This window comes from Balaenoptera ricei, chromosome 3, assembly GCF_028023285.1.
Source record: "Balaenoptera ricei isolate mBalRic1 chromosome 3, mBalRic1.hap2, whole genome shotgun sequence".
In the NCBI taxonomy this organism is placed as follows: Eukaryota; Metazoa; Chordata; class Mammalia; order Artiodactyla; family Balaenopteridae; genus Balaenoptera; species Balaenoptera ricei.
This window is the reverse complement of record NC_082641.1, coordinates 33,308,776-33,333,781: the sequence shown is the minus strand read 5'-3', so window position 1 is coordinate 33,333,781 and position 25,006 is coordinate 33,308,776. Positions and strand designations below refer to the sequence as shown.

The window sequence follows — 25,006 nt, the reverse complement described above, 5'->3', positions numbered from 1 at the left end:
TTTTTAAACACTCTGTTTATATATGTTATAATAATAGTAATGATTAAAGTCAGATTCAGAACTTCTCTTTACCTATCCATAGTATTTAGTTGCTAGGAGACAAATATGAATCATCTAATATCATTATTGATAAATAAGTCATAATTCACTTTCAATTTCCAATGCCAGTTGCTTTGGGACATGTATTTATTTAGACTCTGTAGACATATTGTATACTCAATGCAATGATAACATCTTTCTCCGCCTGATCTTTCATTTGTAATTTGGAGAAAGGTTAATAAACATAAATCTTGCTAATTAAGCATGTTGAGGGTCCCCTAAAAAGTAAAATGATCTCTTAACCCAGAGCATTGTCAAATTATCTGCAATTTAAAATTTTGATGATTTACGTAAATCAGTTGAAAGCAAAAACATACGTTTCATTCTCCTTTCACACCAAAAATGTGTAATGAGAGCTCTTCCAACAGTAGAAGTGTTCTATATAATATTTCTATCATGATTGATTTTATCTCTTTTATCACAATATGCAGGGCAGGTATTTTTCAAATTGAAGAATGTCACATATAGAGATCAGTCATTTGCCACAGGACACAAAGTAGCGACTGGGCCAGTATTAATCACCACATCAACTCTACCTCAGCCCAGTGTACCCTCTATTGGATTGAAAAAAAGTATCTTTTCTACTGAGAAATCTCAAACTTCAGGATCCTTTGTTAAGTAAATTATCCTATGATTTTGTGCCCTCATTAGCCTTTGTGTTCTTTACAGTGTCTTCTATTATATTTTAAGAAGATCCATTCAGATAAATAACAAGTATATTTACTTACTTCTTTACTTAACATAATACTTTTATTGCTTTTAAAAAACATTCTTGTATTTTTGTTGTGTCTGGACTTACATGGTAGTTCAACTTGGAGACTATTCAATAATAATAAAGAGTACAAATTCTACGGACTTCTGGTGGCGCAGTGATTAAGAATCCGCCTGGGGGCTTCCCTGGTGGCGCAGCGGTTGAGAATCTGCCCAATGCAGGGGACACGGGTTCGAGCCCTGGTCTGGGAAGATCCCACATGCCGTGGAGCAACTGGGCCCGGGAGCCACAGCTACTGAGCCTGCGCGTCTGGAGCCTGTGCTCTGCAACAAGAGAGGCCGCGATAGTGAGAGGCCCACGCACCACGATGAAGAGTGGCCCCCGCTTGCCACAACTAGAGAAAGCCCTCGCACAGAAACGAAGACCCAACACAGCCAAAAATATAAATTAATTAATTAATTAAAAAAAAAAAAAAAGAATCCGCCTGCCAATGCAGGGGACACGGGTTCGATCCCTGGTCTGGGAAGATCCCACATGCCGCGGAGCAACTAAGCCGGCGAGCCACAACTACTGAGCCCGCGTGCCACAACTACTGAAGGCCACACGCCTAGAGCCCATGCTCCACAACCAGAGAAGCCACCGCAATGGGAAGCCTGCTCACCGTGACAAAGAGTAGCCCCCAAATGCCGCAACTAGAGAAACCCTGTGCGCAGCAACGAAGACCCAAAGCAGCCAAAAATAAAAAGAGTACAAATTCTTCAAAAAGATAACTTCAACCCAAAAGTTTTCCCAATCCAAAGAGTAAGTTTTCCACCTGATTCATCTCAGGCTTTACTTTTTTGTGTGAATAAACACTTCTTTGCCAACCCTACCTCTATTCCCTCACATTGTTTTTCTTGCTTGGATCGAAGGCTATATCTCTTTTATGGGCTTTGCTTAGGAGTGCCATAATCAGTGAGCATTCCTCAGCTAAGAAGAACCAGATGGCCATGAAGAGACATTAATGTTCCCCTCACGTGTCCTCTGGGCAGTCCTCCTTCATAAGGGACAAGTGTGCTGACTTACCACTACTCTGAGACTTAAATTAATCCAAATAACCAAGGACAGTTTTCCTATCTTGATGGCAGGCATAAGCCAGAGGATCCTACCTTTGTCTAGCAATTAATCAACTTCTTTGGAGACAGCCCTGAATTGTGCCATATATTACATACAGTACCAAAATAATATTCTGATCCAATGAAAATATTTTAGGCAAAATAGAAGACTCTATGATTTTACATTATAATGCCCAGAGATTCTTGGAGATTAAAAAGAGAATGTATCTAGCAATAATAATAATAATAATAATAATAATAATAATAATAATAATAATAATAAAACATAGCTAAGTTCACAGCATCTGTGCTAATGAAGACATTATGGATAATTTTAAAACTCTGATATCTATATTCTTCTTCCTTGTTTTTCATCAAATGTTTAAGAGGTCAGACAGAGTAGTTGAAAGGTCACTGGGTGGGGTAATAAGACTTAGAAGAATTGGTTTGAATCTTGGCACCTTCACAAGCAATCTAAGTGCACTTGAAGGAGTTCCCTGACTTTTCTGAGATATAATTGTATCATCCTTAAAATGGAGACGATTATACTGGTTTAACTTGCAAGATGAATATTAGGATCAAATAAGAATATATTTGAAAGTCTATTAAACTATAAAGTTGCATGCAAAGAATGCATAACCAGCATCGTCTTCATCGAGGTCAAACAATTTCCGAGTTCTATCCCATCCCTCTTCTGCCCTTGACAAAGGTGCCACAACTCTTGAGCAACAGAAGAAAAAGGAAGAGAAGTGAAATCCCTCGCCCCGCCCCAAATATCAGCGGTAACTTCACAATGTAGAATTGCCTTTGGTAGCCATATCCTGACTACCAAAGACACCCCTGAAAAAAAAATCTACTTGAAGCACTGTCGATTGATTTCCTGACTTTATGAAGCCAGAAAAAAGAAAAAACAAACTCTGGAACATCTCGCCAGACAAGCACATGACAGCAATACGGGCCTCTGTCTAGGGCTCAGAAGCCAAACAGACTTTGCACCTATTTGTTCTCACCCCCGTGGTGTGAAGCAGACAGGACAGACGAGGTCATTTTGCAAGTCATCTGACTCCAGCCTGAAGTCAGTAACCCAGAGGAAAAAATCTTGGGACCATAGGGGCATCAAAGAAGGGGCCAGGCCTGGGCTTGCTGATAAGGCCTAATGTTGAGTGGAGGGTGGTGAGTGTGACTCGGTTGATCCTTGATCCCAGAAGGTACTCCTCTAGCAAACACAGATGTCTGGATCCCCTCTGGAGAGGAATTAGGGTAAAACAAAATCACCCTCTCAGACAAGGGGTACTGTTATATCCGGAGTCTGATTCCTGAGCTTCTCAACACTGACAGAATATTGGTTTTCCTATAAAATAGCTCTATGTGAAAAGTTCTCTGAGCTAAATCATGGAAATCCTAGGGTGAGTTAAGGCTTGTTTATCTACAGCACTCACTGGTAACCCAACAGTAACTAGCACATGGAAAAACTGAATGAGTGAATTCCACGGAACACCTAATGGTAGCAGTGATCTTTAACTTTTCTTATTATGGAAATTTTCAAATATAAACCAAAATAGAGAGAATTGTATACAGAACCCCCATATACCCATCACTCTGCTTCAACAATCTTGTTTTGTCTATTCTCCCTCATTTTGGGGGATGGAGTAGGTTATCATTTTACCCGTAAACACTTTACATCTCTAACTCATAAGGACAATGCATTCACACACCTGCAAAATTAATAATTCCTTAGTATCTTCTAAAATTCCAATTTTTCTGCCTCAAAAATATTTTTTAATGTTTGTTTGCTAGAATCCGAATCCATACAAGACTCACAAAATTGCATAGTTTTTTCCTTGTCTTCATAAATCTATAGAGGTCTTTCCCACCCACCCCACTCCATTTTGTTAATACCATTGACTTGTTGAAGAAAGCAGGCTTTTTCTGTAGAATGTGCCACATTCTGGATTTGGCTTACATGCCCGGTGGAGTCATTTAATTTGATTCACTATATGTGTATCTCCCCTAAACTGGTAGATGTATCTAGAGGCTTTCTTAGATTCGGTCTGCTTCAAATATAGTTCATAGTTAGCTGGGTACTTCCTACAGTATCTCACAGAAGTGATCTTCGAAAAATCACCAAATGTTAGGAAATCAATTTGGTCTGTCTGTATGCCATATATAGGTTATAGCAGGCACATATTCCAGACATACTAGAAATTCAATCCTCAAATTAAATAACATATACTGTCTCTTTTTGGTCTTATTTGTTTTAATGGATCTGTACTGGTGCAGTAACTATGCACAGCTATTTTCTTGAACCTGAGACAGGAGGAACAGTAGAAGTTAGATGAGTTTAGCATGTATTCCCCTTACTAAGGAAGCAATGTCACACATGTAGGGATAAACATTTCCAGTTGGAAGAGTAGGTGAAAAGGGAAAGTTAAGTCACGTTTGGAGACCACAGTGATTTGCTAATCGCCACAGTCATGAACCATATTGCTTAAGGGAAACTTAGAAGCCATCAGGCTCTTGTCAGTTAGTGAGAGGTGCTATGGAGAAATGTAAATCAGAAGGTATGTAGAAGGTAGAAGGTAGTGGGGCAGTAATTTGAAATCAAATGGTTTTGTTTGCTTTCTGGGGCTGCTGTAACAAACTACCAAAATCTAGGTGGCTTAAAACAAGAGAATTTTATTCTCTCATAGTTCTGGGGGTTAGAAGTTTGAAATCAAGGAGGCATTGGGGGCCCTGCTCCTTCCGAAGGCTCTGGGGAAGAATCGCTTTCATGTTTCTCCCTTGGCTTCTGTTAACAGCCTCAATCTTTGGTTACCTAGGCTTGCGGCAGTGTCATTCCAACCTCTGCCACCATCTTCAAATCGCCTTCCTCCCTATGTGTCTTGTGTGTAAACTTCCCTTTTGTTTCTGTTTCTTTCCAGTTTTACTGAGATATGATTGACATACAGCTCTATAATTTTAAGGTAAACAACAGAATTATTTGACTTATGAAATGATTATCACAATAAGTTGCATGCACATCCATCATCTCATATAGATATAAGATTAAAGAAATAGAAAAAAAATGTCTTTCCTTGAGATGAGAAGGCTTAGGATTTACTCTCTTAACAGCTTTCACATATAACATACAGCCATGCTAATTATCTTTATCATGTTGTACATGACATCCCTAGCACTTATAACTGGAAGCTTGTACCTTTTGACCGCCATCATCCAATTCTCCCTCCCCCACCTTCCACATCTGGTCACCACCAATCTGATCTCTTCTTCTGAGTTCCTTTGTTTGTTTGTTTTTGAAGTATAATTGACCCATAGAACTATGTTAGTTCCTGTTACCCAACATATACACATATATACACACACACACACACACACACATAGAAATGTATATTTCCATACACTTCAAAATGGTCACAATAGGTCTAATTACAATACAGCACCATGCAAAGATATTACATAGTTATTCACACTGTACATTTCATATCCATGACTCATTTATTTTGCGGCCAGAAGTTTGTACTTCTCGGGAATTCCCTAGTGGTCCAATGATTAGGACTCCGTGCTTCCACTGAAGGGGGCACGGGTTTGATCCCTGATCCCTGGTTGGGGAACTAAGATCCCACAAGCCATGCAGAGCGGCCAAAATTTTAAAAAGAAGAAGAAGAAGTTGTTTGTACTTCTCAATCTCCCTCACCTATTTCTTTTCTCTCCCAACCCCTGTCCCCTCTGGCAACCACCTGTTTTGTTCTTTGTATGTATAACTAACTCCATTTTGTTATGTTTGTTCATTTTGTTTGTTTGTTTTTTAGATTCCATAAATTTCCTTTTCCTTATAAGGACACCAGTTGTTGGATTTAGGGTCCATCCTAATTCAGTATGACCTTATCTTAACTTGATTACATCTGCAAAAACCTTATTTCCAAATAAGGTCACATTCACAAGTTCCAGGCTGAACATGAATTTTTGGAGGACACTATTCAACCCAGTACAATGGTCAAAAATACTCTCCATGAGAAGGTGACGATTGAGCAACTACCTAAAGTAGTTAGAGAGCTAACTGGTCATGAATCTGAAGAAAGACAGTCCAGGCAGAGAATAACAAGTATGAAGATCTGAGATGTGAAGAGGCCTGGTGAGTGAAGTGAGTGAGGGGAAGGTCAGTAAGAGTGACAGTTACGCAGGTAACACGGGGGTGGAGGGCAGTCAATACAGCCGCGGAGGCCATTTCTAAAGACTCTGGCTTTGACTTTGATGGAGAAGGGAGTTTTGAAGTGATCTAAACAAAAGTGTGATATTATTGGACCTTTCTCGTGAGAATCACTCTCTCCTCTGCTGACAGTAGACTGTGGGAGGGATAAGAGCATACATAGAGAGAGGTTATTTTAATAACCCATGTGAGGAATGATGATAGTTTGGACCACAGTGGAGAGAGTTGGAGGCTCTCAGATGATAAGAACTATAAATTAAAAAGTTCCAATTTTTTTCCATTGATACCTATCTACTACATTATCGAGTGTTTTGTCACCTGTTAGTACTCACCCCCAGACAGTGGAGGCAGCACCAAAAGTTTAAGAATTCTTTTCATAAGAAAATCTTTAAATGAGAAGAATATGAGTTATTTGCCAAGAATTTGTTATCTTACATCCATTATTATATCATTTAATCCTGAAAATAAACCTGTACCGCAAGCATTGTTTCCCATTTTACACATAAGAAGTTTAAGGTTCAGAGAGGTTAAGCAATTTATCCAGTCATATGAGAATAGTTAATGATAGAGCCAGAGTTCGAATTTATACACACTTAATCTCAATCCCATGTGATTTTCATTGTACTACAGTGTGAATTAGGAAAAGTCATTATTCTGTTTCCATATCTAATCATTATGGCCCAGATCTTGTTCCAGAGAAACATTCTTCATTTATAGGTAGTTGATTCATCAATGTAACTGATGGTTATTGACCAGGAATATTGTGAAAATAGACCCTTCAGTAATGAAGGTATTGGGAGAGAAAGAGGCTAGTACATGCCTTATACCAGGGCTGTGCTACAGCTGGCACCCATGCTCACAAGAGCTGATCTTTCCATCTCTACATTCAGTGATGTGACATCACATCATACTTTGAAATAAGCCCTGGTGGGTGTAGTTACCCTGTGGAAATCAGCTAACACACTAAAGCACAGCTCTCTTTTTCAGAGACCTGGTTTACCAACATACTATTGCCTATAACTCAATCACAACTAAATATAAAGGTGTGGGGCGGGGGACAGAGATGGGGGGAGGGGCAGAGATGGGGGAGGGGCAGAGTGTTACCAAATTACTAAGTATAGTTAATGTCTAACAGTAGTTTAAAAACTGCCTCAATATAAAACGAAATAATAGAAAGTGTCCGCTTGACAGATAAACACATTTAAAGTTTATGATTACACGTTTCCTGGTTGGCCTCAGCAAAATGACTATAGTACTTAAGCGTATTCACCTGCAACTGCAGAGTTCTAGACTGGTTTTCCCTTCACACCAATACACCTAGCCTAGCTTTGGCAGGTGGTGTTTCTTCAGCAAGCACACCTTTGGTGAGTTCAGTTCCTCCACGGAAGATCAAAGCCACAGCAATCCTGGCAGAGGCCTGCCAATTGCCTGGCTGGCCTGGAGGAATGCTCTTTCACCAAGGAGAGACTGAGGATAGGAATCAGCCTTAATATTAACCAAAATAAGTATGCTTTCCTTGCCACGGGGAAAAATCAGGATACCTTCATTTAGATGGAGTGATTACCTCTGAAAGCCAAGGAGAAATTGTTTGAGGGTTATTGGTTATTTTGAATCATCCCCACACCTTGTATCTTCCACCAGTATTTCTTTTAAAAAACAGCGGCTTATATCCTGAACCAACACACACACACACACACACACCTGCTACCACCCCTACTCCTACCCAATCTCTCTTAAAACCTTTCTCAGAGAAACACTCCTTTGCAGGGCCTCGTCACTGCTGTGCTCAGCTGGAGTGTATAACTTCCCATTTTCTCTTCTCCCTCTCATGACCACTGTCTAAAAGGGCCAGACCCAGGCTTCAGGTCAGGATAGAACTTTCTCCTTGTGCTCAACATCTAGACACCAGAGATGGCCTGGAAAGATGCTGAAGTCATGATCAAAGACAGACAAATGAATCCAAATGAGGTCATAGATCCAGGGATGGGAGCAGAGCAAGGAGAGCTGAGGTGTGAAGCCCGAGTGTGTGGGGGGCAGTGGAGGGGCAGAGCAGTCGCAGGAACCAGCAAGCGGAAGTGACTGGCGTGCCTTCCAGAGTTGTGCTGGAGAGTCCGTGTCACTTACAGCCTTTTCATTTCTTCATAACTTCTAACAAGAGTCAGGATCGCATAGGGGTTAATTCACAGACCCTGGAACCACACTACCTGGCTTTAAAACCTGGCTTTGGCAATTTTTAGCCTGTTATGTTCATCAGTTTCCTCAGTCTCTTAATCTGTAACATGGAGAAAATAATACAGGTTTTAACTCACAGGATTGTTATAAGGATTAAGTAAAGTAATATCTATAATGTGCTTAGAAGAGAGTCTATATAAAAAAGCCATAAAAGTAAAGCAATACATATCCACGTACCCTGCGGCAAGTCTTAGAAAAATAATTATCAGCTTGATTGGACCTCTCTTTTATTTATCTCTCTTCCTTCTCTCAAAGGAAAGCACCATCTTGAAATTGTGATTTATCATTCCCATGCATCTTTATATTCATTTATATGAGTATTGTGTCTCTAATGCACAATTTTATTTTTTATATTTTAAACCGTCTATGAAGTATTTACGTGTTCATCTATACCTTGCTCTGCTTACACAGTTCATCTGTGTTGATGCAAGCAGTTCTGGGTCATACATCCATGTCATCGCTATTATTGTTAGAGTATTCCCAATGGATGCCTGCACCACAATTTATTTAGCTGCTGTCCAATTGATAGACACTTAAGTTGCTTCTACTTTTTGCTATTCCAAGCATTCTTAGACATATTTCTTAGCAAATGAGTTAGAGTTCTTCTAAGCTGATTTAGAAGTGAAATTTCTGAGGTTTAGGGTAAGCTTATTTTCAAAATTACTTGATATTTTAAAAATTATTCTTTTAAGATATTCAGACAAAAATCACGTTATCATCAGCACTCTACTTGTGCTAACTACGACTACAAGTCTTTTAGACAAATTGACTTGTTTAATCCTCATAACAACACTATGAAGGAAGTTCTATTATTTCCCTCACTTTATTGAAGAGAAGTTCAGCAATTCTCAGATCTCACATTTGGTAAGCTGTGGAGCTGGGATTCACACCTAGATACACCGGTTCCAGAGTTATGCTAAATGAAAATAGGATATAACAAAAAGCCAAGAAATTCTGACCAAAAAGTATCACAAGGCAGATAAAAAGGTTTCATTGAAGGAGATGAGACTTCATATAATCCAATATGAACTCATCTTAACTAATTACATTTACATAGACCTTCTTTCCAAATAAGGCCCATTCTGAAGTTCCAGGGTAGACATGAATCTTGGGGGAACACTATTTAACCCAGCAAAGGATCCCCGTCTATCTTCTGTGGTCAAAGAGAAGAGTCTAATCTACTTTCCACAGGGCAAGCCTTCGGATACTCGGAAAGAGCTCTACTACCCATAGATCTCCACTCCCAACCCCTGGCAAAACGTGCCCTATTCAGTCAGGCCATGCTGGCAGCGCATCCAGTAGTTCTCAGTCCCCAAGAAAAGTCCCTCACTGTCCAAGTGGCCCTGCTCTGGACACTCTTCCATTTGCCAGTGTCTTTTGCATGAAGGGGTATCTACAGCAGATATTCGACAGACCGATACAGGAAACAGTAAACCCTGTGTTGTCACTAACCACTATCATTATGGTTGGGTCATGACTACACAAGCCATACGTTCTAGGTCATTCAGGAAAGTTGAGTAATAGTTCTAGCTCTGTCTCTAACTTTGTAAACAGAAGTAAATCAAGGTTTCTGTGCTTATATTTCTTAACCTTTAGAAAAAGGAATGCTTGCCCTAACCTGTTTGACAATGATGTTGTGAGGACACACATCAGATTGGTACAAAACACTCAGATAAAAATCCTCAGATAAAAATGAATAGGAGGAATGTGACTAGACAACCGTAATGCAGTGGAATTTAATCTTCTTTTACGCCATGGGGTCCTTTGATTATCCAGTGAAATCTGTGGTGCACCTCTTCAGAAAATGCACATGAGCATGGGCACACACGTATACCTAAGCTTCAAAGTAATTGGGGAGGGAAATCCCTGGTGGTCCAGTGGTTAGGACTTCATGCTTCCACTGCAGGGGGCCCGGGTTCCATCCCTGGTCAGGCAACTAAGATCCCACAAGCCATGCAGCCAAAATAATAATAATAATAATAATAATAAATTGGGGAGTTAAATTACCCTGGAGTCCAGACATGGTTTCCCTTCATTCTTTAATTAAGAAGTGATTTTGAGCCTGAGGATTAAATGAGTGCAGCAAATAGTATTCCCCCTTGATTCACAAGTGGCTGTTCCAGTTTAGAAATGAGATTATTAAGCCAACCCAGGAACCCCAGCACAGCAAGTGGCCACAGTTGGAGCAGAGCGGAATCTTTTTTGGATCGAATTGAGTGTCTAGATTCGGAGGCCCCTTTTCTCAGTAGTAGCAACAGATCTCCGAAGTAAAAGAGGTTGGTGCTCATTTTCTCATTTTCTGCCTTTCCCCTGCTTTTAATAGTCCCATTTCAGCAGAAATTCACTCGTCTCTCTTTGACAGGATGAAACTGATCCATGAAAGTAATCCTCCCTAATATGTGAGAAAATCAGGGTCTGGGATTAGCCCAAGGGATCAGCCTTAGGAAAGTTCACCGCAGCCAGAGGAGCATCGTTATCTAAACACATGATTTACTAGTGATAGAATTTCTGATGCTGGTGGCGGAAATCATTTGGGACAAAAGCACCTTTCTTGTCCCCCTCCCCCCCCAATAATGTATTTTTTGAAGAATTTTTGCATAATTTATAGTATTTATATAATCTCAAACTTTCCAAAGTCCTCCCAGGTATATAACTTCCTTTTCTTCCCACCAGAAGCCAAAATGGGAGGGGAAGACAGGGCACGCCCATTTTATAGATAAGAAAATTGAGTCCTTGAGAAGTTAGGAAACTTGCGGAAATCTTGTAGTTTGGTAAGAGATGGAGCCTGAACTTTAATAACCCAGATCTGATCTTAAATCTCACTTTCCTTTGCTGTATCAGAAAAACAATTATGTACATAATATACAGCTTCAATTTTCAAATGGCCCCCTTTGAAGCCAAGATGTAAAATGACTTCAGGGATAGCAGAGGGCCATTCCGGGAGTTGGAGGTCCTATAATCTTCTCTTTCTAGGTAACCTTAAGCTGGATGCAGAGTGGAGTTGACAATCGCCTCCACCCGCTCAAAAATAGGAAAAAAATCTGTCCCTGCTCTCACTGATGTCTGAGATCCTTTTAACACTGGGCAGTGCCTTTCATACCAAGTAACGGTCATGGTTGGAAATGCAAATATCTGGGTACAGGTCCATGCAAATGACTGGTATCAGATCCTTCTCTGAAAACAAGACTTGACAGGGGAGGGGGTAGGGAGAGAAGTCACCACCAGAGCCAGGACACTGTCTGAGGCTGCAGAGAATCAGGGGAGAGAGAAAGGGCAGTATCTAAAGACCAGTGGCACCTGCTTCCTCTCAACTTTGCTGTTTTCCCTCTCCACACAGTTCTCAGGGCTCAGAGAGGAACAAAATGAGTGTCTTCTTGACCACAGGAGAAACTCAGTGTTTCTCAAAGAGGGTCCCCAAAACCACAGCGTCCAAATCACCCGGAAGGGCTGGTTAAACCTGCAGGTTCCCATGAACTGCATGCCTATCCTCCTACACCAACACCCCCCCACCGGCCACCACACCTTTCCAGGCTCTGGGGCTGGACCCAGGAATTTTCCCTGGAGCAAGTTCCCAGGAGGCCTGTGGTGAACAGTAAAGTTTGAGAACTGTGATCTAGAGGCCAAATTAGATCAGGAGAACACTGATGAACACTCACTTCTGAAAGACCTTGAGGAAAACTCCTCAGGGAAAAGCCATTTTATAGCTTTTACAGCTCTTCTCTCTCCTTATCTTAAAATCACTTGGTGTATTTTTTTTTTTAAATTATACAAACCTATGCATATATCATTTCACTTAAATGCACAAATGAGATCCATAACTATATCTGCATACAGGCTCTTTTAATTTCTTTTCCCTTTTTGCAGGGCTCTCACCCTCCTGCTCCCCCGTCTACCCTCATCTCCATTGGGTCCCCAGTAATCTGTATCGTCACTAGTCTCTAGTGTCCCTGATAACCAGGCACACACACACACACACACTCACTCAAACCTACATAGCTAAGAGTTGCTTTTTGTATTACTAAAATAGAAACATATTTTACATTTTTTTCTATATCTTGTTTTTCTCACTCAACACTACCTCATAGAAATCCTTCTATATTACGGGGTTCAACTCCAATTTTATTCTTTTCAATGATTGCATATGATTTCATAGTGCAGATGAATTGTAATTTATTCACTCATCCCCTTACTGACAGACATAATTTGTTCCCAGGTTCCTGCTGTTGTGGACAATGCAGCAAGTAACATCTTTGTAGTTTTTAATGTATATTTTATTTCTAGGGGATAGATTCTTGTTCATAGGATAGAGAACTGTATAAGTATTTGCTACAATAATAATTAATATTAGCATTTTGTAGTATTACATGTATTTTTATTTTAATAACTCTTTCCAACTTACTTTCCAAATAAGATAATATTTTAACGAGTAATTCATATGTGGACTCTTTTTCCCCTTTACAACTTCTTCTTATAAAAATTTGTATTATAGCAAAATGTAACTAGTTATGTAAATCTATCATATTGAATTTTTCCTTCACTTTACAACATTCCAGCTTTTCAAGTAACATCTGAGTTTCACTAATGTTTCACATCAGAAGCAAATAATAAATATTGAGTTCCGAGGTGCGATACAGGTGTAACCAAGAAAACAAACAAAAGCAACCAACAACACAAAACAAAAACAGACTGCCTTTAGTAGACTACCCTCCAAATATCTTAGATTTTAGATAGATAGATAGATGATAGGGAAAACCCTCCAATGTTTGCCCTGCCTTGCCAACAGCCAAATCTGATAGGGCCAGTTTTTCTGCATCTGTGAATGTGCAGAATGAGTGAAGGTCAAAGAACATTTTCTGGGAACAATAGCTATTCTTTTCTTTTTTTTTTTTTACAACACCGAGGAGGAAAAAAAAAAAAAAAAAAAGATGTGACCTTGCTAGATCCACAGATTTCAACCAGTCCTTGTTTGATTAGAACATCTGGAAGCATCCAGCAAGGAATCAACAGACAGTCTACCTATGGCCAAGTCTAAAGAACCACTTACAATTCATGGGAAATGGCAGGATTCAAAATGGGATGTTTAAGGGAAACAAGGGCAGTAGGGAAGGGGATACGAGAAAGCCTGGAGAAGGGAGAGAGAAAGCCTTTCGTCTGTGAGCTATAGGGGGAAAAAAACCCAGCTTAATTATGGAAGAAAAGACACACACATAGGATAGCTCGCACAGGCAGAGTTGCTGTGGAAGCACATTCCAGGAAAATCTTAAGAGATTACTTTAATAATAAACCATGCATTCTTCAGCAAGCCATCACGGGATTAACTACCCCTTTCCTAGGCTGGGAACAGTCGTCAGTTTTGGGGTTTTTTTTTTTTTTTCTTCCTTTTCCCTCACAAGCAGGTTTTGTGCACAGAAAGAGTCATGCAAGGACCACAGTTTTTCAAACATTGCCCTCAATTTTCCTCACCTTAATTGTCTAAACATTAATTTCAGAAGTGATAAGAAAAGACCGTGGTTTAGGCAGGGTTAATGTCTGGGTGGGCTTGGGTGTGATTCTCCAGCAGCAAGGATGTTCATTTTAGATTTACTGAAAAGCCAACAGCTTCCATGGGACAGGAGACTATGTTCTACCAGGGATAAAAAGGGTTACGTTTATTTTCATTCTTCTCTCTGTCTTTTTTTTTCTTTTCTTTCTTTCTTAATGTGAGCAGGATACTGAGTTACTGCCAGAAGCAATATCAGAGCCCTAGAGATATAAAAACACACTTCAAGTCAAATCAGAGTTCTCCACTGTCGACTCGTAAGATGTCTGTGTGAAATGACAGAGATGTCCTCTTCAGGCTGAACGTGCGAGCGCACTGTTCACAGATGCACTGTTTTCAGCAGAAACCTTCTCTTGAAACTACAGCTTATGGCAGATGAAATCATTTTCTTCCTCTGGCTTCTTAGACAAATCCCTTCCATTTGGTGGGGTAGGGCAAACATAAGTCAACATTTCTTGATAAGAGTCTTTCGATTAAAAAAAAAATAGATGTGGGTGGTCACTTCTGAGAAAGTGTTACATAGTGAGGTTAAAAGAGAGCCCCATGTTTTTTTTCTTCAAATTGTCAAAGCCTCTGTTTGCCTGAAACCTGCTGTCATTTTGCCAGCTACTTAGCTTTTGGAAGGGAAACCAACCCTCTGTACTTCTGGATCTTAAAAATAAAGCACTATGTCCTAAAATGTACCAGAATTAACGTTCTCTGCACAGAAACTAACACACCACTGTAAAGCAATTATACTCCAGTAAAGATGTTAAAAAAATAATAAAACAAAACACAGAATGTGGTATAAAATAAATAAATAAGTAAATAAATAAATAAATAAATAAATTTCTCTGCACAAATGTTATAAATACAGCCCCAAGACTACATTTTATATACCTCTTGTCATTCACACAAAGTCATTTTTTTTTTTTATAATAGCAAATTGCCTCAGAGGAATATTGAAAGCTGTCAGCACCACCCCCCTCACGTCTACCTCCCCAGGTATGAGGGGATGAGACAGGTGGCAGAAAGAGTAAAGGTCAAAAGAGGTAGTATTGTCATCGTTGACAGGCTTTGCTGCTCTGCACGCCTGGCTCCGGGGCTGTCCCAAGCCTGACCTACTTGAGAGCAGGGGCTGTCACTCACACTGAGCTGTCCCAAATTACGTGGTTTTGCAGTCGGAGCTAGGCTGGAACCACAAAATACATATCTGGTGTCCCATGAGCCTGATTTGAACCCCCAGTTTCCAGAGGTAAAGTGCAAATCCACTGTGTGTTACTTACTCAATAAAATCAATAACCCCTTCCCATCCAAGTCACAATTTAGCTTTTTTCACATTTAGTACACACTGTCTCAGACTTAAAAAAAAAAAAAAAAAAAAATGAAGGAAACATAGACATACTTTTCACAAGAATAATTTCATAATTCTTAGAAATCAACAAAGCTTCTGGGGATGTTTTACAATTGTTCATGATTTTAAAATACAGACAAGATGAATCCCCAGCTTGTTAAGGTCCACTAAGATACGCTATGGAGTGCCTTCTACTGCTGAGTACTGTATGTCAATATTTTCAAACATTCTATTTCTCATATTTCAGATTTTTCTTAGAAGTATAGGAAACACTATAGAAATCACTGCAGATAAAGTCATGTTATGTGTCTGCACAGGGATGCCCATACTGTGGGAGAAGCCAGTATATAATCTCTCTGTTTGTATCAAATATATAGCTTAATTAGTTAGGTTATTTAGGCGTGCATATTTTTGTTTATATCAATTTCCCAGAGAGAGGATTGCCTTTATATCTGTATATACAGGATTATATTTCATACATAAATACAGTATGTTTTACATATACGCACAGATTACCCACCAATTTAAATCGGTGCACTTAAGTGCACCCACATCTGCCGTGAAAGAGACACGAGTTCCTTTAAAGGGGGCAATCACACGTGCAACTGGAGCGACAGCAGATCTGAGCTAGCCTCCACTGCTTCTTGCCAGGAAAGTCAGGAGTAGAGGCAGCCCTTTGTTCAAAGGGCCCTCCCGGGTTAGGACGACTTGGGACGCCACATCCCTGGAAGCGGCAACGCAGAGAAGGAACTTGTGAGATGAAGGTCGCTGGGTCCCACCCCTTTCCTGCGGGGTTTCCCTTTCCTGTCCTTAAGCGCACCCTCCCCTGTCCCTTGTCTCCAGCCCCGCGAGTCTGGGCTCCGGACGGCGCCCTGACTCCTTCCTCCTCCCCTTCGCTGGGCTCCGGGCGATCGCCCCGCGCTGGTGGGGCTCCCAGTCCTCGGGAGCCGGCTCCTCTGCGCGGCCCCAGCTCGAGTTAATAAACAGTTAAGTTTGGAAGACTCAGCAGACACGTTGAGGGGGAGTTACCCAGCCCAGGCAGCAAAAACATCCCGGCGCATTCCTGGGGAGTCCTCAGCTGCCAGCATCTGATTAGAACCATATCTCGCCGGGAGTGGCCCGCGGCTCCGAGGCTCCCGGGCCGGCGGCTATTTAAGCGCGGCCGCCGTGTCGGCTGCTCGGAAGCCAGGCGGCTCAGGCACCCCCGGCAAGTCATGCTCGCATCGCGGAGGCGCTAGCTAGCCTGTGAGTAGCTTTCCGATCCTTCTTCCCTTTGGCTCCATTTTTGGCGACCTCTTTCCCTCCTTTGCTTCCCCCACTCCGCTCCGCCTTGGGATGCAGACCTGGGACTGCTGGGGCATCTTAGAAAGGAGACGGTGTACTTGGGCAAACAGGCGGTTTTGTGGCCTGACATCCGAGGAATGGTCCCACGAAATGCGTTTATCTTTGGGGTCGGAATCCAGATGTCCCGCTAGTGACATTTAACAAGCGCCTCGTGTGTGTGTGTGTGTGTGTGTGTGTGTGTGTGTGTGTGTGCGCTTGTTGAAAAGCTCTGTGGGCAGCCCGGATCGGACGCTGGTGTGGCTGCTGACCGCCTAATTAACTCCTCCGAGGGGGGTTATTTTTGCCGTGTGACAAAGGCTGGGGACCTGGTTTGTGCCCGCGAGAAGCTTTTTCCCGGTGACTGACAACGTATGGCATTAAAACGTGAACTTTGTCTTACACCCGATTCTTAAGAAAGTATCTGCCCAAGAGACTGAACAAACTTGTTTGAAATAACTCCAAGTGTTTAACTGGTGTTTGCCTGCTTGCTGTAATCTGGAAAGATTAAGTAAAAATTTTGGAAAAGGGGAAAAAAAAATGAATGGGTTAAAACCGTAGAGCCCCGGTCAACATAGCGGGTTTCATAGCCTAGAGCCGACTCTGTTATTTGTTTCTGTCGTCTTTTCCTCTTGACTTAATTCTTAGCCTGGAATTCAGGTCCGCCGTCAATTTTAGCAGGGAGCCCTTTGAGTCCAAAGAGAAATCGAACTGGATTAAAAACACTTAAAGAATCTGGATGTTATGTCCACCCCATCCATTCCCCTCCTCCCCCCACCTTATCCTCTTTCTTTTTAGTTTGTGTTTGGAAGGAAGAGAGGCACTCTGTAAAACGAGAAGAGCAGAAATAAGCTTCCAGACACATGGAAAGACTTAAACATTATGGAGGGGCGACTTCATGAATAGTAAATGTTGTTATTGCACTATAAAGTGACTTAATGAAAAAATTTCTGGCCCTAATCAGGCAAAGCAGGGGAGGGGTGGGGAGAGGGAGGTAAGACAGAGCTAACTCAAACAGAAGGAATGGCTGAGGAAAGAAGGCAGCTGCAGAAATGCCCTCAAGAGGTCCGATAAGGCTCTTGGAATGGCTTTGATGGGGTATGTAATTGATCTTCCTGCAGGCTTGAGGTTTGCTCCCCACACAGGAGCATCTACTGGCTGTTGGGGCAGGAGGGACGAGCTGGGAATGGGGGAGACTGACAGCTACCAAATGGCTTGCCTCCACGCTCTGTGACACCTCCACCTGGCTTCTGAAGCCAGCAGCCAGACCTTGATCAGGCTTCTCTTCTCTAGGCCTGGTGCCCGCCCCCTCCGCCCCCAGGTTCTGTCTCTCCCTCTTTGAGGGGAGATAGATAGGCCTCTATGATACTGCAAGAAAGTTTATTGCCATGAGAATTCAGAAGTATTTGAGATTGAGCTCTCCTTCATCTTTGGGGAAGGATCCTTTGGGTTGAAGTGCTACGTATGTGCTAATAAATAATGGTACACCTGATGCAATGTGCAATCTTGTTGAGAAAGCACAAAGGAGGCCTAGTGGTTTTTTCCAATGTGTATTTCTGGAACAGATTACTTCTAAATCCCTAATCAGTATCCTCCTAAGGCAGACTGGATTCTTTTTCTTGTTGGTGATGAATAACTTCACTTCCCCTTCCCTTCCCACTCCCAGCTCTCTCCCTTCCTATCCAAATGGATGCCCTAGCAACCAGTTCTTCTTAAGCTATACCCTCCTCCATTTTAAAGTAGATGGTAGGAGAATGTCTTCCAACTTTGAGCTGTGACACATAGGTAGTCGCCATTCTGGTGATCTTGGACACAGCTGATCTTCTCCTGAGGATGTGAGAGAGGGAAGGGAGCCACAGCACTTGTTCAAAGCCTTGCCTCATTGTTAAGGACAGAATCCAGGGTCTGCATTTCCACTCAAGACTTTTTATAGTTGGAGATTCAACTAAAAGTCCAAATTCCTGTGCATTAGGCTTGTGTCTTGCCTTGCCCAAAAGGTTGAATGGATTTCAGCCACCTTGTTTGGGTTGAAGGGAATTGCTTTCAAGACACTTGTTGGCATGAAGGAAGGTGGTACAGGGACCCCTGGAAGCTGCTGACCAGCTGGTTGGTGTGATATTTATTGGCCTGCTCGGCCATGCCTGCCATTACCTGAAGACTTAGAGAGTGGGAAGACGGAAGCCTTGGTCATGGCTGCTGGTCAGCAGGAGGCTTTGTGGAGACATGGGCTGTTGGTGGTACAGCCAGTATGTGCTGCTTCATTTCTCTCTCTACCCTCATATGTCTGTAAGCCTACACTTGCTACGACGATATTTTTCACCTTGGTAGTTTTGAAGTTTCCATGTGTTTCCCTTCCTCAGTCTCTCTTGACTTGAGGATTTAATTAATGCTTTTCTTAAAGACAAACCTAGGATGCTGAAATACTTGAGAAGGCTGCCAAAGACAGAGCTCCAGGTTGTTAAGTTGCCCTAAGGGGCAGCAGAAGATGCCTCCCCAGGTGGAAAGCCTTGAAACTGGACCAGTTAGGGAGGTTTTGGTATTTGACCAAATGCATAAGGCTCTCTACACTCCAAGCAGAACCAGAATGAGAACTCGACTCGAAATATGAAACACCTGAGGAACAGGATGTGGTATTTGAAAATTTTCTGGCACTGCTGTGTAATTCTAAAGTTGAAGCTGTGCCACTGGATTGCACAGAGGTTGGCCAAAATCACATTTAGCTGAAATAGCTGTAACCTCAGATCTATGTATTTAAGGGTAACCTAACTCATGGTAATGTTTCCTGACTGGATTAATCCTGTGACTCAGAAGGAAAGCAGGCCATCGAGCCTCCTTCTATAAAGAGTACGCTGATTTCTGGTGAGGGGAACAAATGACGCTGCGTGTGGACACAAAGGGCTGGCACACAGGCCGTTTCTGCCTCACACCTTGCTCAGCCAGGGAGTGGTTGCGAGTGTGGGTTCTGGGGCCCCATTGCCTGAGTTCAAATCCCAGGGACAGCACTGCTTCTCATGTGACCTTGAGCAAATTGCATCATTTCTCTGACCTTAAGCTTTCTTATCTGGAGAGAATAATAATACCTATCCCCAGGTTTGTTGGGAAGACTGTTAATCCGGTATGCTTAGAATACTTTGTTCTGATGTTTTGTTTTCATGTTGCCCCCTGAACCACTGAATTATGTATCTTTGTGAAAGCTAAAGGCGGAACGGGGAATGTCTTTGTCAAAGTTGGGCACCGCCTGTCTACCTGAAAAATGTTAATCACTTAAGCACTTAATATTAACAAAGCCAGGGAGTTTGCTGTGCTTAACACTAAACCGACTGGGAGTTACTCTCTGTTCTCTGCCTGGAGCCTGCAGTTTGCTTTGGTCAAGCTGACCTCCTCTGGTCTCATTTAAGTCTTTGCCTCCACCCCCTACCCCCAGACCCCCTACAGAGAAGGAGCAGTCCTTCCCCCTGAAGTCAGCATTATAGCAGAAGGAAGTGAGAAGGGAGAGGACCACGGGAACTAAACTGAGGGGCTAGGCTAGAAATAAAAAGTCTTCTGAGTGCACAGGGCCCCATACTGTCCTTGCCCACGTAGCTGGGCAGGTTGCCATGGTTACTCCCCTTCCCGAATCTTTCCCCTACCTTGGAAGGAAGCCTGTCACTCTAGGGTAAGCAGAATCTGAACAAACTGCTTCCTGGTCTAAAAATGGAAGTTACTTTTTTTTTTTATTACGTGAGGTAGAATCTCCTCTCTACCTACCTCATCCTTCTCTTCTAAAGTTATTTTCATCCAAAACTGTAATCCAGATTGTCCAACTCTTGCTAATTCTTACATCATCACGACACAAACATTATGGCTTATGAAATTTCAGGAACATAAAAGCTGTTGCCTCAATATAGAGCAAGCCAGTCAATGTTTTTCTGCTGCTGTAACTTATAACTTAGCCCCTAAGCTAGCTAGAGGCAAGTGACCTTTAACTGCTTTAAACTAGCAAGAGTTCTGAGTGAACAGAGCAGGCTGAGTGAGCCATCAGTGGCAGCGGAGCTACGGTGAGGCAGAATGCACGAGGGCTGTCACTTATATTTTTAGGTAACCATGGAGGAAAAGGAGCCGGTAGGTTAGGAAGTAAGAATACTGGAAAAGCTGGGTTTGAAATGTTCTCCCACCTGAAAGAGATTTGGGTGAGGAATTTACGGTTTAATGTTTTCTCTGGGTAAAAAGCTACCCTATTTCTCCCTAGCAATGTGATGCAAAGTGTTATTCTGAAACAGACTTAGAACTTTATGTAACCGATGAGCCGTGTAAGTTCTCATTTAACAGTCAGATTCATTCATTCTTTCAAGATTGGACACGTAGTTAGCTAGACTGTATAGTTCACAGCTAGAAAGAACTCATCTCAGACTAGCTTTCAGAGTGCGGTCTCCAGACCAGCTACATCGGCATCACTTGGGAACTTGTTTGAAATGCAAATTCTTGGTTCCCATGCTACATCCACTAAAGCAAATATGAGCAGTAGGGCCCATCCAGCTGTATTTCAGCAAGCCCTTCACATGATCTAAGAGTAACTTTCATATTTCATTTGTTCAGTGGAAACCATAACAAAGTAACTGAATTCCTACAGTCATGGAAATAATAAAGCATTTAAACATCGCTCAGTTTAACTGAATCTTAGAAAGATGAAAAAGCACAAACCTTGACATTTTTCCTGCTACCTCACATAATTGCTTTCTTGATTCTAGGAAAACCGATCTACTCCTTAGTTTTATATTGTCACCTCGCTTCCAAATCCTTTTCCCTTTGGGGTTTTTAAAAAACATAATTAATCTCCATTTATTAGAAGACTGTCCCAGTTGCTTCTTTTTAAAAAGATTTCCGTAAACTAGATCATTACTCTTGAACCAGATGGTTCTCTCTAACCTATAAAACTTTTTATTTTGTTTTTTCATGCCTTGCCCGGAGTGCAGATGTAGGCCTTGCCATCATGGTAAATGAATCTGCTGCACTTAGTTTTTATAGCGCTTTATGGTTTATGAAGTACTATTCCATTCTCCCATTTGACTTTCACTTTAAATAACTTAAGGTAGAAAAGATATCTCCATTTCTTAGCTCCAATATGATCAATAGATATCAGCCTGCCCAAGGTCATACCATTAAGTGGTAGAGCCAGGATTCAAGCGTGAATCTTTATGATTCAAATCTTGATGGTTGTCAGAATATTTAGTAAATACCTGTTACGTGAAGTATGTTGCTAGGCTAGCAACGGAAGAACTCCCAGTGAATAGAAGTCTAGAAGGAAGTCTAGAAGAAATTCTATTTTACACGAAGTAAAGAATGTAGACTCTACTCCTGCAGTGGAATGTGCTACTCAATGTCTCTGACCCTTAGTCACCTCACCCTCCTTGCAAAACAGTCCTAAGAATGACCAGTGTTAATCAGAGACGGGTGTTTAGCAGAGATCACACCTTAGACTGAAAGATACAGGGATGTGATCTAGAAGGAGAGAATTGGAACTCTGGCTTTGAAAAGGCAGCATAGGTTAGTGGTTAAGAGCTTGGGCTTTGAACTACAAATGATGGTGTCCACAACCCAGCTTTGCTATTGAAGGCAAGGGATATAACAACTGAGCTTCATTTTCTCCACCAATAAAACGTGTTGCCTCCAAACTAAAATTAAAGGAGAAGCCATGAAAAAAAAAAAAAAACTTCCTCAGAGCTGCTGCTTCAGAAATGTACCTGCTCTAGGACTATAATTCTCAATGAAATAACTAAATTGATATTGGAAAGTGGTCTTGTTCTCATTGTTTGTGGTCTTTAGGCAAGCTAAAATCTAGAGATGAACACATTCAGGCTGAAAATGAGACCATCTTTCTTACCTACCATGAAACTATTAAATGTGAAGGTCAAGCAAGAAAATGTGGCAATGCTTCATAAACAAGTACAGGCACATAGATGTTAATTCTTAAGGTACCACTTAAATCTCCCCTGGGCAGGACAGTTAAGTCCTCCTGAGGTCTAGAATTAATCCATGCCCAAGTAACTGGAAAGTTAAAAATATCTTCACTAATGTATCCGTGTTGGGTGCATCTGCCTTCCTTGTTCTAAACATTTCACCCAAAGGGTCTCACTTATTTTTCATATTTGAAGTTTCCTACTAAGGGACCAAGAGCTGTTCTAATCTTCTATAATATGTAATGCAGATGCTAACATGTTTTTTGTTACCATTTAGGGCAGCAGAAATAAGCCAAATGTGTCTGACTATTTGTCAGAGGGCTCTCATAGTCCTGTGAAGAATGCCACACCAGTCTGGCTTTGGGGCACAATGTTAATCCAGATGAGAAACATGTAACTTACTTGTAGATCAGAGGATCAGAAGTTGGAATGGTACACATAGTAGGTGCTCAAAGCTCCCTAAAAGGAAAATGCCAGCTGTGCTTTACTACATCAGCATTGGGTGGTGGTAGTGTTATTTTTTGTTTTTGTTTTGGGATTTCTTTTTTTACCCTTTGCTTCTGAAGTCAGAGATCTTAAATAAAATCCCAGTTTTGAAGTAGAAAACAAATAGAACAGGCTCTTCCATCCATAGCTGGTTGACGATAAGGAGATTTAATATTGATTTCTGCCTGGACCAAGGTTCAACTATAGCTAAGGCTTTTCAGAAGAATTCGTGTACTTGAATTGAAATGATTGTTTTATTCAATGTCCAACCTGTCTTCTGAAGGATATCTTGATGCATAGATGTTTGCTTGGCTGCCTGATAACTTGTTCTTGGGGTTTCTGATTTGCCCAGGTGATCTAAAGTTTTCATTGTTTGTAATTGAAAGTTGGCTGAAAGCATTTACCTAATACCTGCTAGGGAACACATAAGTGTCAACAATTGCTGCCTACATGAAATTCAGAGAAAATGACAACAGCTCAACTAACATATGGTTTTATTATAATTAAGTGCTACAGAGTGGTACAGAAAGAAAAGGACGCAGGTGTGATGATGGATTTGGCTTTCAAAGGAATGGTGGAAGCCAAATCAGCAAAGGTAGGAAGAAAAATGCATTCTAGGAAGAAGCTCATAAGTACATCATGCAGATGTATGCCCAAAGAATACTGACTGGCCAGTTTGGCCAAGAGAAAGTACAGGTGGTAGAGAGGTAAGGGGTGATATCATTTGGAAAGGAGAGATGGACTGCACTGGGCTTTGGATGTCAGGGCAAGGACTTAGATCTTTATCTGCTAAGCGGTAGATCTCTTTATTAAATCCGGAAAACAAAATGCTGACTCAGATCAATTAACCTGGCTGTATTGGCAGGATGAGTTTGAGTAGCGATTGCTTAGCAGTTGAAGAAAGACCTGTTCTTTCATGAAAAATCAGCAAGGTAAAGAAAAGATTTTAATATTAAGGAACAAATTGCAACTGTGTATTACCTCTAATGTTTTAAGTGCACTCCTTCTACCAGATTGCATGGGGGCTACAAAAGTAGGATAAATGATTCCCTGACCTCAGAATTTCATGGAGTTAAGGGAAGAGTTCCACATGAATCAGAGGACAACAATAGGTCAAGTGTAGAGAAATGGTAGGGTCAGTGAGAGGTAAGTGAAGACCTAAGACAACACATCTTGAGTGAACTTTGAATGACAGGTAGGAATTCAAGTAGGTGAAGGCGGTAAGTATTACAGGCTAGGGAGGTAACAAGAGAAGACACTGTGTACTTGTGTGTGCATGCACATGTGTGTGTGTGTGTGTGTGTGTGTGTGTGTGTGTCCAGGGTAAATGGAAGAGATCAGCTTCTCCAGGGAACAGGTGGCTATGTATATATCTACTGTGAGCTCTAAATATACAAGGCTTTGCGTTTCAGATTGACTGTGAATAGAGGAATTGAACACTGATGCCTGATTAATACAAAATCAGGAAGACCCTGAGGTCTGATAGGGCACCACTACAAGAATTCAGCCATGAAAGTGGGTCAGAGACAACTAGAGGCTCTTACAACTTAGATTCTCATTGGATCCTTTTGAGAAGATGGAAGGAAGAAGTAATCCCACAAAGAGCTTTTTTACTTCAAGTATTCTAAATATGAAATACCTGTGCTGTGTGTATAAAAAATATAACACTGTACTAAGAGTTGGCTAATCGTGAGGAACAAGGTACATGACACAAGATAGTATAGCTTTTTTGGAAGCAGGAACTCGGAATGGCGATGAAGCAAGACTGGGGAGGAATCCCGGAACTAAGTAAAAAAAATTTTTTTTTGGCGGAGAGGGAGGAGAGGTATGGAAATAAAGGGTAATTATGGAAAATAGAGGGTCGAAAGTTTGCCAGATTCAGTAGATATGTGAACAGTCTAAGATAAAATCTTAGCTTCATTCTAAGCTACAGACAATACTGTTGTGGATCTTTTAGGTATATCCATGAACAAAAGAAAATCTGTAGTTCAGTTTCCAGATAGTGTGTAGAGATAGAAATCTTCAGCTTTGTATACAAGAACTCTTTA

The 25,006-nt window shown here is 41.4% G+C and overlaps 1 protein-coding gene across 10 annotated transcripts in view; it reads left to right on the top strand.

Moving 5' to 3' along the window:
* DAB2 (DAB adaptor protein 2) overlaps positions 1 to 25,006 on the top strand; it is a 335,672-nt gene that overhangs the window by 266,719 nt on the left and 43,947 nt on the right. For 3 of the 10 annotated variants that reach the window (XM_059916292.1, XM_059916294.1, XM_059916291.1), the window contains exon 1: positions 16,090 to 16,461. The exons of 2 other annotated variants lie outside the window; for them this stretch is intronic. The gene's annotated coding sequence lies outside the window, so the exon portion shown is untranslated. Of the gene's footprint in view, positions 1 to 16,088; positions 16,462 to 25,006 lie in introns of those variants that run through there. 5 more of the 10 variants (XM_059916293.1, XM_059916288.1, XM_059916297.1 and 2 more) reach the window with 3 other exon arrangements.